This window comes from Frankliniella occidentalis, unplaced genomic scaffold, assembly GCF_000697945.3.
Source record: "Frankliniella occidentalis isolate FOCC.00 unplaced genomic scaffold, Focc_3.1 Scaffold106, whole genome shotgun sequence".
NCBI classification, from domain to species: domain Eukaryota; kingdom Metazoa; phylum Arthropoda; class Insecta; order Thysanoptera; family Thripidae; genus Frankliniella; species Frankliniella occidentalis.
In genome coordinates, this window is record NW_026267235.1 from 15,394 (window position 1) to 25,665 (window position 10,272).

Sequence of the window (10,272 nt, forward strand, 5' to 3'; positions counted from 1 at the left end):
TCACAATGCCAGTTAAATCCTAAACTTACCAAAAAATCTGGGGGTTTCGGGAAAACCTTACTTTCTCCCTATTATTTCGTGGAATTCTGGGGGGGGGGCGGCGCCCCCCCTAGAATATTCTAGGGGGGGCGGGTTGCCCCCCCTGCACCCCACTTCCGACGGCCATGGCTTTGTGACCTCCGCACACACGGACACACACAACGCACGCACCACCCCTCACGGGCGCAAGCGTGAGCGAGCTCACACACACACCAGCAAACTTTGGAAGTTATGTGAAAGGTGATTAAGTTTTCTATTTTAAAAAGACCTTTCTCCGTGGACACAACCGTTATTAAGGTGTTCTCCAGTAGTTCTCCCGCTCGGCTGGACCCTTGGACCCTTCTGGTGGGGACGCGCCCCCGTACCCTACCCACGCCGCCACCCAACGCCACCGCTCGCACGCTCAATGTTATGGCCTCTTCCAAACGACGGACTTTTAGGACAGCGGCAGCCAGCAGCGGATAAAATATTCAATACACGTTTGCGATGTCTTGGGAGAAGGCCAGGAGGGGGCGGGGGGTGAAGGGGAGGGCGAGGGGGGTGACATGTCGTTGGGGCTCAACTGCACCGGCTAGAGATAATGCAGAATAATGATATTTTCTCTTCCAGTCGTGAGGCACAGGTAAGAGGGGAGCAAGGGGGTGGGGGTCGCTCAGGAGGAGACGGTAGATAGTATGAACATCGTAAATCAGACTGCGCACGGGGAGGAAAGAGGCGCGGAGGCAAGCGCTGGGATTGGCTGGAGCAGACGATGCCGGCAGACGACGCACCTCACCTCACATGGCATGACAGCAAAACGCGAGCGGAAATAAATGGAAAGCTTTTCTGTTTGCAGACGAGGTTTTCTTTTTTTTTCTGTGATGGGGGGGGGGGGGAGTAGGAGGGAGTTGGGGGAAGGGATGTTCGGAAGAAGAATCGACGGTTGTAGTACCGGAGTCGACTGCTCCCTGCCCGGAGGCGGGCTGGCAGAGCCTTACTGGAGCACGCTGGAGCGACGGGCTGGAGGCAGCCGGAAGTTGGGCGATGATAGGAGAGTGAAATTACCAGATTTGAGTGATGACAAAATGAGGGAACGGGGAGGGGGCATCCCACCCATGAGAATGGACGTTGGACGCGGAGCCGCTACTGCTCCTGCCGGAGACATGTGTGTCGAACTAACACAGAGGTAGAGAGAGAGGGGGGAGAGGGGGTAGACTGGAGGATAGACGGAAGGGTTGCCGCGGATAGAGGCGCCGCTGCCCGCTGCCCCGGCCCGCGCGGACAGTTCAATCCAACTTCTTAATTCGCCGCCGAACTCAATCATCGACTGGTTCATTACTGAATACCTCCTACGTGCCTCTGTCTCTCCTGCTTGCGCCTCTCCCCCTCTCTCTGTCTCCCTCTCTCTCTCTCTCTCTCTCTCTCTCCCACCCCTTCCTCGTCATGACACCCCCCCTCCCCCGTTTCCTCCCGCCTTCCCCCAGCTTCCTGTCGCCTGGTCCAGGGGGCTCGCCTGACCCCTTCTTCAAAGACGTACTCATCGTTTGGCCGATCGGCTGCGCGGGAGTATCAGGCAGGAGTTGGGTCGGGAGGGCGTAGAGAGGCGGAGCGCGCGAGGGAGGAGCGGGTCGCCCGCGCTCGGGTCGTTCAATATCGATGTGAATGTAAATGCGAACGCGAATGTGAGCCGTTTCGGGACGTGCGTCGTAATGGCGTCGTATGAGAGCGACGTCTTGGCACCCCTAGCGCGGCGGGGCGGGGCGAGGCGGGGCGGGGCGGGGCGCTATATGGACTGGTTCCGCGATATGAGCGTCCCGGAGTGCCTGTGCAGAGCGCACTGAGGCCCGGGCCCATGCTATCGCTGTGAGAACGATTCCCGGAGAAAAGAAAAGTTTCCGGTGGAAGGGGTAATGTATCGGGGGAGGCAGAAAGGGGAGAGGGGATCGGGAGGGGGAGCAATGCGACTCGGATAAGAGTCGGGTGGACGAGGGGGTCCGCCAACGGATGGGACATAGCAAAATGGAACGACTTTTGCTAACAAAATAATCCCAGTTTTGAAGTTACGTCAGGAAGTATTGTCGCCAAAGTTTTGTCCGGGTCGCGGAGGAGGGGGTGAGTTGGAGCCCACAGAGGCCCCTGAAGTAGGGGGTGAAGGGGGAGCGGGGCGATGGGGGCGTGACTAGGATCGCATGAAGGGGGGAGGATGGGGGTATAACATGTGTGAGGCTCCCGGATGGGACGGCGCAGTCGTAAGCGGCGAACGGCTCCGGAGACTCTCCCCGGCCTGTGTATGTTACCTGGGCGCCAGCGATTGGCCCAGGGAAGAGGTCCTGGAGAGGTTCCGAGGATGTCCTGGAGAGCTTTCGGTGGAGAGAGAACCGGCCTGGACCACGTGGGGAGGTTAAATGGAACGATCTCGCGGAGATATCATCACCATTCAGAATGGTCCAAGGAGGGGGGGGGGGGCGAAGGTGAAGCTCCAGCTGTGAGCCGCTGCCTGCCGGGGGAGGAAGATGGGGAAACTGTCCGCTCGCAAGGAATTTATGGTAGATTACAAAACTTTTAAGGCCGCTGTTGCGGCTCTGTCGGCGGCTCGCGGCGGGCGGCGCGGGCGTCGTTACACAGCCGCGGCATTGCCGTCGTGTCGCTTCGGAGGAGGGGAGAGATGGGAGGAGGGGGTCCTAACTCGTAAAATTTTAAAGAAAAATATAAAGTCATAGATGACTAATTATTTACCTCTCATGAGATTCGCGACGCGCCCTGAGTGCTTTCTATCGTAGACGTGGGCTGGTGACGATGCACGACCTCCCCGTTGCGAGTCGCAGGTGGCGTTGGGTCTGCAGACGCGGACGGGACAGGGACCACCGTATGAGACTCGGGGAATTGCTGAGGCGGTCACGTAAGCAGAAGCAGCAGAAGACTGCGGCGGAGCGGGCGGATAGGGGGGTGAGGCGGGTGTCCTTGGCATCCTCTGAGCCCCTCGAGGGTATTCAATCACTAATGTGGCCACTGTGTTATTTTCTGTTTGTAAAGTCGTCGCTCTATGAGAGAATGGCGGTCATATCTTAAGGGCCGGGCTCGCCTCCATGGCATGGCGCCCTGCTCCTCCGCCTCCTCTGCCGAGGCGGTGGGTGGCGCCGCCACCCTGGCGGCCCAATGCAGCCGCAATATCATAACCACCCCTTCGTCATGTCGGCGCGCTGGATTGGGCGGGGAGGCCGCCCCTCCCACCGCCGCCCCGCCCCGCCCACCGCGGCTCTGTGCCGAGCGTGTGCCGTGCGCCCACCGAGTCGCCCGTAGGCCGGCAGGTGGCGCCCCCGCACGATGGGTTGCCTACCCGCCCGGCGCGCCCCGCCGCACGCGGCAAGCGGGCGAGCAGTGCTCTGGAGGAGGCAGGCCAGCAAGATGCCCGCGGACCCGGGAGCCTCCCGCGGGTGAGACGCCGTGGACGGCCTCGGACCGGCAGCGGGCGGCGCCCCTATTCCTGAATGCCGTGCCGCATGTCGGCCGCAGTCCGCCCCTGCTGACCGCAGCAGGTCCTGCGGAGGCGCCGGCCTGCAGCAGCGGCGCGGTGCAGCTCGCCCCGCCGCTGCTCTCGTGTGCTCAGCTCGCTGCTGGTGCCGTTCCAAAAGTTGTTATTGTCGAGGCCGCCGCCCGCACCCTCCCCGGCGGCGCGCTGCGCACTGCGCCCGACAGTTATGGAGACATATTGGCAAATCTACTGACCGATGGTCAGCGGCGGAGCGGCGAGGCGGCGGGGAGGATGAGGAGGAGAAGGATGGGCGGGAAGAGGAGCAACTGCGGAGGGGAGGATCAGAGGAGAGGGGAGAGGAAGGGAGGGGCTGATTGGCAGCCGTTAATAACCCGACGCTCAGACTGACCATCGCACGGCCACAATCACAATAACACGATAACAGCAATAACATCCGAGGGAGAAGAAGTGAGAGAGGGAGAGAGGGGGGGGCAGGGCAGGAAGGGAGAAGAGGGGTTGGGAGGCTAACGAGTGTGTGAGGGAGACAGAGAACAGCGAGGGAGGAGGCCCCGAGCGCGGGGCCTGCTCACCCAGACGCACGACAGTAATTAGGCCTCGAATTTGAGCATTAAAGTTCGGCCGGCCTCCCGGAGGACGCCCGGCAGAGGCCTGGTCCGAGCCGAGGGGAAGGCAAGGGGGGAGGGGAGTCCACCCGGAGACGAAGGGAGGGTGGTCTCTACCGGAAACACGGGTGTGGGAGGGATCATCCTAATGACTGGCGGACAGAGAAAAAACAATTGTATTCTTTGTGGAGTTCGGGTATTTCCGTTCAGTTGTCTAAAAGGCTTGATGTTTCCCCCATTCCCCACCCCATACCTCTCCGCCATCCTCGCGCACAGCACACGACGTGCGGCGCGCTTAAGCTCTGACACGGTGGTCAAGGGCGTCAGGGCGCAAGGAACGGGCGAAAACTTTGTACCCGTCGTAAACATGGCGTTCGAGCGGAATTCGTGAAGTTGTGAGAGATATTTGTCAGAGTGTTGCCTGCGGCCGCCGCGGGGTGAGGTGAAGGGGAGGTGGGAGCTGTGCGCCCCTACACGGCCATATTTTACGATGACCAGTCCGAAGCATGCCTGAGGACCACGTTCAGGGGGTGAGAGAGAGAGAGAGAGAGAGAGAGCGCAGGGTGTATGGGGGAGATGTTTGTGTGTGTAAGAGAGAGGGAGGGAGAGAGCTACGGGCATCTCTCTCTCTGGGCAGCCGGGGCTCGCTTGCAATGAACGTAAATTACCAAATGCAGCGCTCACTAGCCACCCGGGCTGTGTCCAGCCCTAACTGAAGCCTGATTAGTGTGTGTGTGTGTGCGTGTGTGTGTGTGTGCGTGTGTGTGAGTGAGGAGTGCGTGTGTGGGCTGCAAATGCCAGCTATTTCCGAAATATTAACCACGAACTGAGGGGGAGGACCGTGCAATGCGTCGTTTGGTGATTGCTGGTGGTAGTGGAGGTTCTTGTTGTTGGTAGTGGTGTTAATGTGATGATGATTTGAAATGGGATATGAATGATGACGTTCAAAACTGATAATGACTAACAAGCTTTAAAAATGTGAGTGAGTGAGTGTGTTACTTTATAAGTAACGTATTTTATTAAAAAAAAATATGAAGAACGCTCGATGTTCTATACAATACCGCGGTGAAAAATGTGATGAACATAAGGGCACATTTCTACTCGTCCCTCATTACATTGCCTTCGCGTCCCCCTCTCCCCGTCCCCCGCATGGCGCAGTGCGTCGGGGCAGTCGGGGCAGTCGCAACCGGACGGCGCGGCGCGGCGGTCAGCCAATGATACACATTAAAATATATGACGGCGGAAGGGAGGCCGGCGAGTCCGGCCCGGCCCGGCGCGCCGCGGTCGGAGGGTCGTAGTCGGTCTGATATCGGCCCCGCAGCGCCGCAGCCATCAGGGCGGGGTCCGCCTGCAGCAGCCCTCCCGCTCGGGGCTGGCCAGTCATTACTTCCATACATTTAGTGGCCGTTTGGGCGCGGCGCGTGGGACCGAGCTGGACCACGGGCTGCTGCTGCTGCTGCTGCTGGAGGAGGATGTCCTGCTGGGTGCTCAGTCCATGTCCCTGGCCTCCTGGTGATCGAAAGAAAAATTCGGTGGATATGGTGTGTTTTGTTTGTTATTGACACCTGATTAAAACTAACAATGAGTAAAAAATTAAGGATGTCGAGCAACGCTATTATCGTTTTGTACACACGTTTGAAACTCTTGCCGCCCTCTTGCAGCTGTCTGTTTGGTGCCTCGTGATCATGCTCCACATTCCGCGAGGTGCCGCTGCTGCCGTCGCTACTTTGTTACGGACCACGCGTACATACTCGGCTGTCCGGCCGTCCGCCGTCCGTGTGGCGGGGCGGGGCGGGGCGGGGCGGGGCGGCCCGCGGGGGAAACGACACCGGAAAGTGATTACGAAATAAGTTTGAGGGAATCCGAGCGGGCCGTGGCGTCGCCTCCGTCCAGGGCGGGGCGTGGCGGGGGCGGGGCTGGGACCCGGGATGGACACGGTCCGGCGACGCATTGTGATGGGTGACGGTCCAGCGGGTCCGGCGCCCGGCCCCAGCACCCCAGGCAGGAGGAGAGGCAGGCGGCGGCGCCTCGCCTTTTAAATTGGACTTGCCAATTTCATCCCCTTCGAGTCGTTAGAGTTGCCTTTTGTTCCGCGCGGCCCCTGGCAGCGCGTGTGCGAGTGTGTGGGGGGAGCGGGGACTGTCCGTCTGTCGCTATCGGGGACACCTCGGGGGGGAAAAATACAGGGGACCAGAATCCAAAAGGGGATTTAAAAGAGGCGGAGAGAGAGCGGCAATAGGGGAAAATAACGAAAGGAATGGAAAGTACCGTGACCCGGCTGGAGCGACGCGTCGATGGCACCTGGAGGCCCGGAGATCTTGGTGCCCCCCTCCACTCTGGGGAAAAACGTGGGAGCCCGGGAGCCCACGACTCCCTGGTCGAACGGCCCAGCCATCGGGGGCCAATCCCAGCTCCAGCTCCGGGCTTCGGTTCGGTCATTTCGGCTCAGACCAGACCTCGCCCTCGCCAGTCTTGCTTCATCTCCAGCCAGCTTCAGCTCGGGACAGGGTCTGGTCACCAAGTCAACTCAGCGTTCCGCTACTGAAGGAAGCTAGGCACGCAGCGCCCAGCCGATGGTGTATATAGTGTAAAAGAGCATGCCGGTCATTACCGTCCGGTCCTGATAGAGTGCTCCCGGTGTGTCCACCTCATCATCACGCCCTTATTGCAGATCATGGAGCGGCTGCCGGACGACGTGCTACTGAAGATGATGCAGTTCCTTTCCATCTCGGACCTCTTCGCCTGCCGGCTCGTGTGCGCGAGGCTCGCCGAGCTGGCCCTCGCCCCGGACGTATGGCGGCATCGAAACTTGTCCGACTACGACGACGCCGACGTCTACAACGACGACGTGGCGCAACGATGCTGCAACTGTGCGCAGCTGAGCCTGGCGCCGTGCCTGCGCTCGATGTCCTACTGGATCCAGTCGCAGCAGGGGCGGTGTCATACGCTGTCCCTAACGACCAGGTGCGCCGTGTCGCAACTGCATGTGAACGTCGAAACCCAAGGATTTCAAAGGAAATTCCCCCAAATTGCCCTGGGCATGGGCTGTGCCAGTGTCGTGCACGCCGCCCTGGTGATCCGCAACCAGGAGGGACTCGGCCGGCTGAGGAGCCTGACACTACGCCTCCCCGAGGACATGGGAGAAAGAGACGCATCTCTCCTGCTGAGGACGGTCGCCTCCACATCCGGACTGGAAGAACTGGATGTATTCGATGATTTCCCGTCCTGCACCCCTTCTTTGTCTGGGCTCCGCAGATTGCCCAAGTCGTCACTTAGGTCTTTCAAGTGCAAGCTGACCCCGCAGTCGGAGGACTTCTGCAACATCATATTGGCCACGCACGCAGCTACCTTACAGGAAGTTGAGCTCGGCCCCGAGACCTCGATCTCGGCCTCCACGGCTTCCCTCCTCGGTGGGCTGCCTAACCTTCGTAAGCTGGAGTGCTGCACGCTCCGCGGGCTGGAGGCCGTGGCCGCGTGCGAGTCGCTCACCCACGTGACCCTCTACGTCACGGGCGGGAAGCGGGCCGAGTCGCGGCTCCGAGCGGCCGCGGAGTTCCTGCGCCGCGCCCCCCAGCTCCTCAACGTGCACCTGGATTACGACGACGACGCGCACCGGTTCACCGCGGCCGACCTGGACCTGACCCTGGCCCTGGGCGCATCGGGCCAGTGCCGCGTGGAGACGCTCTACATCGTGAACTGGGACGCGAGTCGCTGCTTCCCCCGGTTGCTCAAGGCGCTGCCCTTCCTGCCGTCCCTGCGGGACTTGGACGTCATGTGGGTGCCGGAAGAGTTCCTGCTGGGGATCACGCCCGACACGGCGCCGTCCCTGAGGCTCCTCGAGGTGCACTCGGACGCGGTGTGCGCCCACGACTTCCTGCACACGGACGCGGTCCAGAGGCTCCTGTCCCTCAACCCTCTGCTGCAGGTGTCCGTCTACACGCCGGAGTACTGCCGCGACAGTGACCTCTGCGATGCGTGTGAACTGGGCTGCCACCGAGAACTGCGGAAACCCGGAGTGGACTACAACATGTGTGAAGAAGACTGGTATCCTAGTTCGATTCTTATTCCGCGATGAAATTGCCGTATTATCTATAGTGAAAAACCAGTCTTCTCTCCTGTGTACTTCTAAGAAAACAATAAAATAATATTTTAAACTGAACTATGGATGTTGTTTAGTTCATTTCTTATGTTTTTATTCCTCCAGGCACGGGGCGCGAGTAAAAGTAGAAAAAACGATGATTTTTAATGAAGTGCCCTCAAATCAAACTAGGATAAATAGACAGTCCCCTCGATCAGGCCACGAAGCCGCCCTCGCTTTTCGGTGTACAGCTCAAAGAAGCTGCTAGGGGTGGGGGTGCTGCTGTTCTAGCTCTAGCTTGAGGCGGGAAGCGACCCGGCACAGTTTGTCATACTTCCGGAACGGGCAGATGAGACGATATTTTCTCATAATTGGGTTAAAATGGTGGCGGTGGCCACTTCATTTGACTTCTAAAGCGTTATTGTTGGTAGTTGACCTTTACCCAGTGAGAAATCAGTGGTCGAATCGACCTCGAATCGACGTCGATTAGGCAGGTCGAAAATTTGTCGATTCCAAATGTCGAATCGACGGGATTTTGTCCCACAAATCGACGTTTTTTCGACATCGACAATTTCGATACTTTATCGAAAGGGGACTAAAGAGACGAATTTCAACAGTTGAGCTAAGTCCAGTACCGACTGTTGGTGTCCGAAGACACCCGCGTCGCCATCACGTTCAAAAATTACTGCAAGAGTTGATGTCCGTGATGGACACCTCCCGCGCTCGAACGAACAAGTCTCCAGACTATACTTGTTTGTTTTGGCGTTGCGGGTCACCAGCGAGAGCTAACTGTACAGTCAGGGGAAGACCCTGTCTCGAATCGACGTCGAATCGACATCGACCTTGTATAATACGAAATTTCATGCAATTTAGTACCAGGAACCGTTCTGTAACACTTTCAGACACATTGGCAGAGTTGAGCCGTGTCATAGGGCACTTCTCGAGTAACATCGAAATTTCGTCGACAACTTCGTTTCAGGACCAACGATAACTTCTCGAGCAGTCGACGTCGATTCGAGGTCGATTCGAACACTCATTTCTCACTGGGTTAGCCAGTTTTCCCGGACGCAGTCATACTACTACTATTTAAAATTTCATGTCGAAGCAGTGACTTTGGAATTTAGGTATGTATTACTCTATTGTAGAGGTTACTGCACGCCCCGGTCAGAGTGTCAGTCTTGGTATTTCAACTACTTGCCTTTCAAATTGAGCACACTGCAAAATCTCAAGTTACTGGGATACAGACCTGAAATTTGGTTTGTAGCATCTTTTCTCAATTTCAGTGGGGCCATTTTGTAATTTCATCTAATTAGGAAAACTTTTTTTCTTGTATCTTATAAGGGCTGAGGTTAGGTCAAAATGGGCCACAAATTTGGTTCCGCCCTGATTTAGACAGTGCAGAACTAATTTAACTTCATAGTTTACTGTTCCGTACGATGACAAACACAAGTTTTCTTTGAAAATGTATTGTACTAACATCATCATTTTAGCATTCGGATATCCCTGATAAACATACAATTACTGACATAATTTCTCACCGACATCATCCTTATGATAAGTGTCTCAATGTTGTACTGATATTCACAGCTGACATTATCTAACTGACTCCCTGACCAAGGCACATTGCTGTAGGGTTTTTCAAAAATGAATTCCTTTCAGGAGTCGCAGTTTGTCTGCAGTTTGCATCAGGTCCCAACCCTCCAAAGCTGGGGAGAAGAAACAAGGTAGGTCCTAGTGTCACAACATGCCATATGTCTGGTCTGGTGGGAAATTGCGGATGTTAAAGAGTGTGTCAAGATGGGGTACATGTCAGTGCACTCGGGGGCAGGAGGTAAGGAGTAAAATGGAATCATAACTAGCGGAACTAGTAGTTGAATGTGAGCCTTTTCTTTATTTTTGGGGGGGGGGGGGAATCACCCGCTCCTGTGTCTCTGGTAAAAGGTAGGCAATTCGCGCCACAAAATCCCTAGGCAACCAACAGTGCAGCCCACCACCCCTTTCCTGTCGCCAGACCTTAATCCTTGCCTTGTCGTGGTAACTTGAGCAAGAGCAAAAAGTTTTGTACAGTCTCGCAGCAAGTA

At 57.3% G+C, this 10,272-nt stretch overlaps 1 protein-coding gene across 1 annotated transcript in view; it reads left to right on the forward strand.

The window, feature by feature from the left end:
- The first annotated feature begins 9,245 nt into the window (after positions 1-9,245).
- The window catches only part of LOC113207323 (uncharacterized), an 11,713-nt gene continuing 10,686 nt past the window's right edge, over positions 9,246-10,272 (forward strand). The window contains exons 1-2 of the mRNA XM_052269925.1: positions 9,246-9,315; positions 9,851-9,916. The gene's annotated coding sequence lies outside the window, so the exon portion shown is untranslated. The remainder of the gene's footprint in view (positions 9,316-9,850; positions 9,917-10,272) is intronic.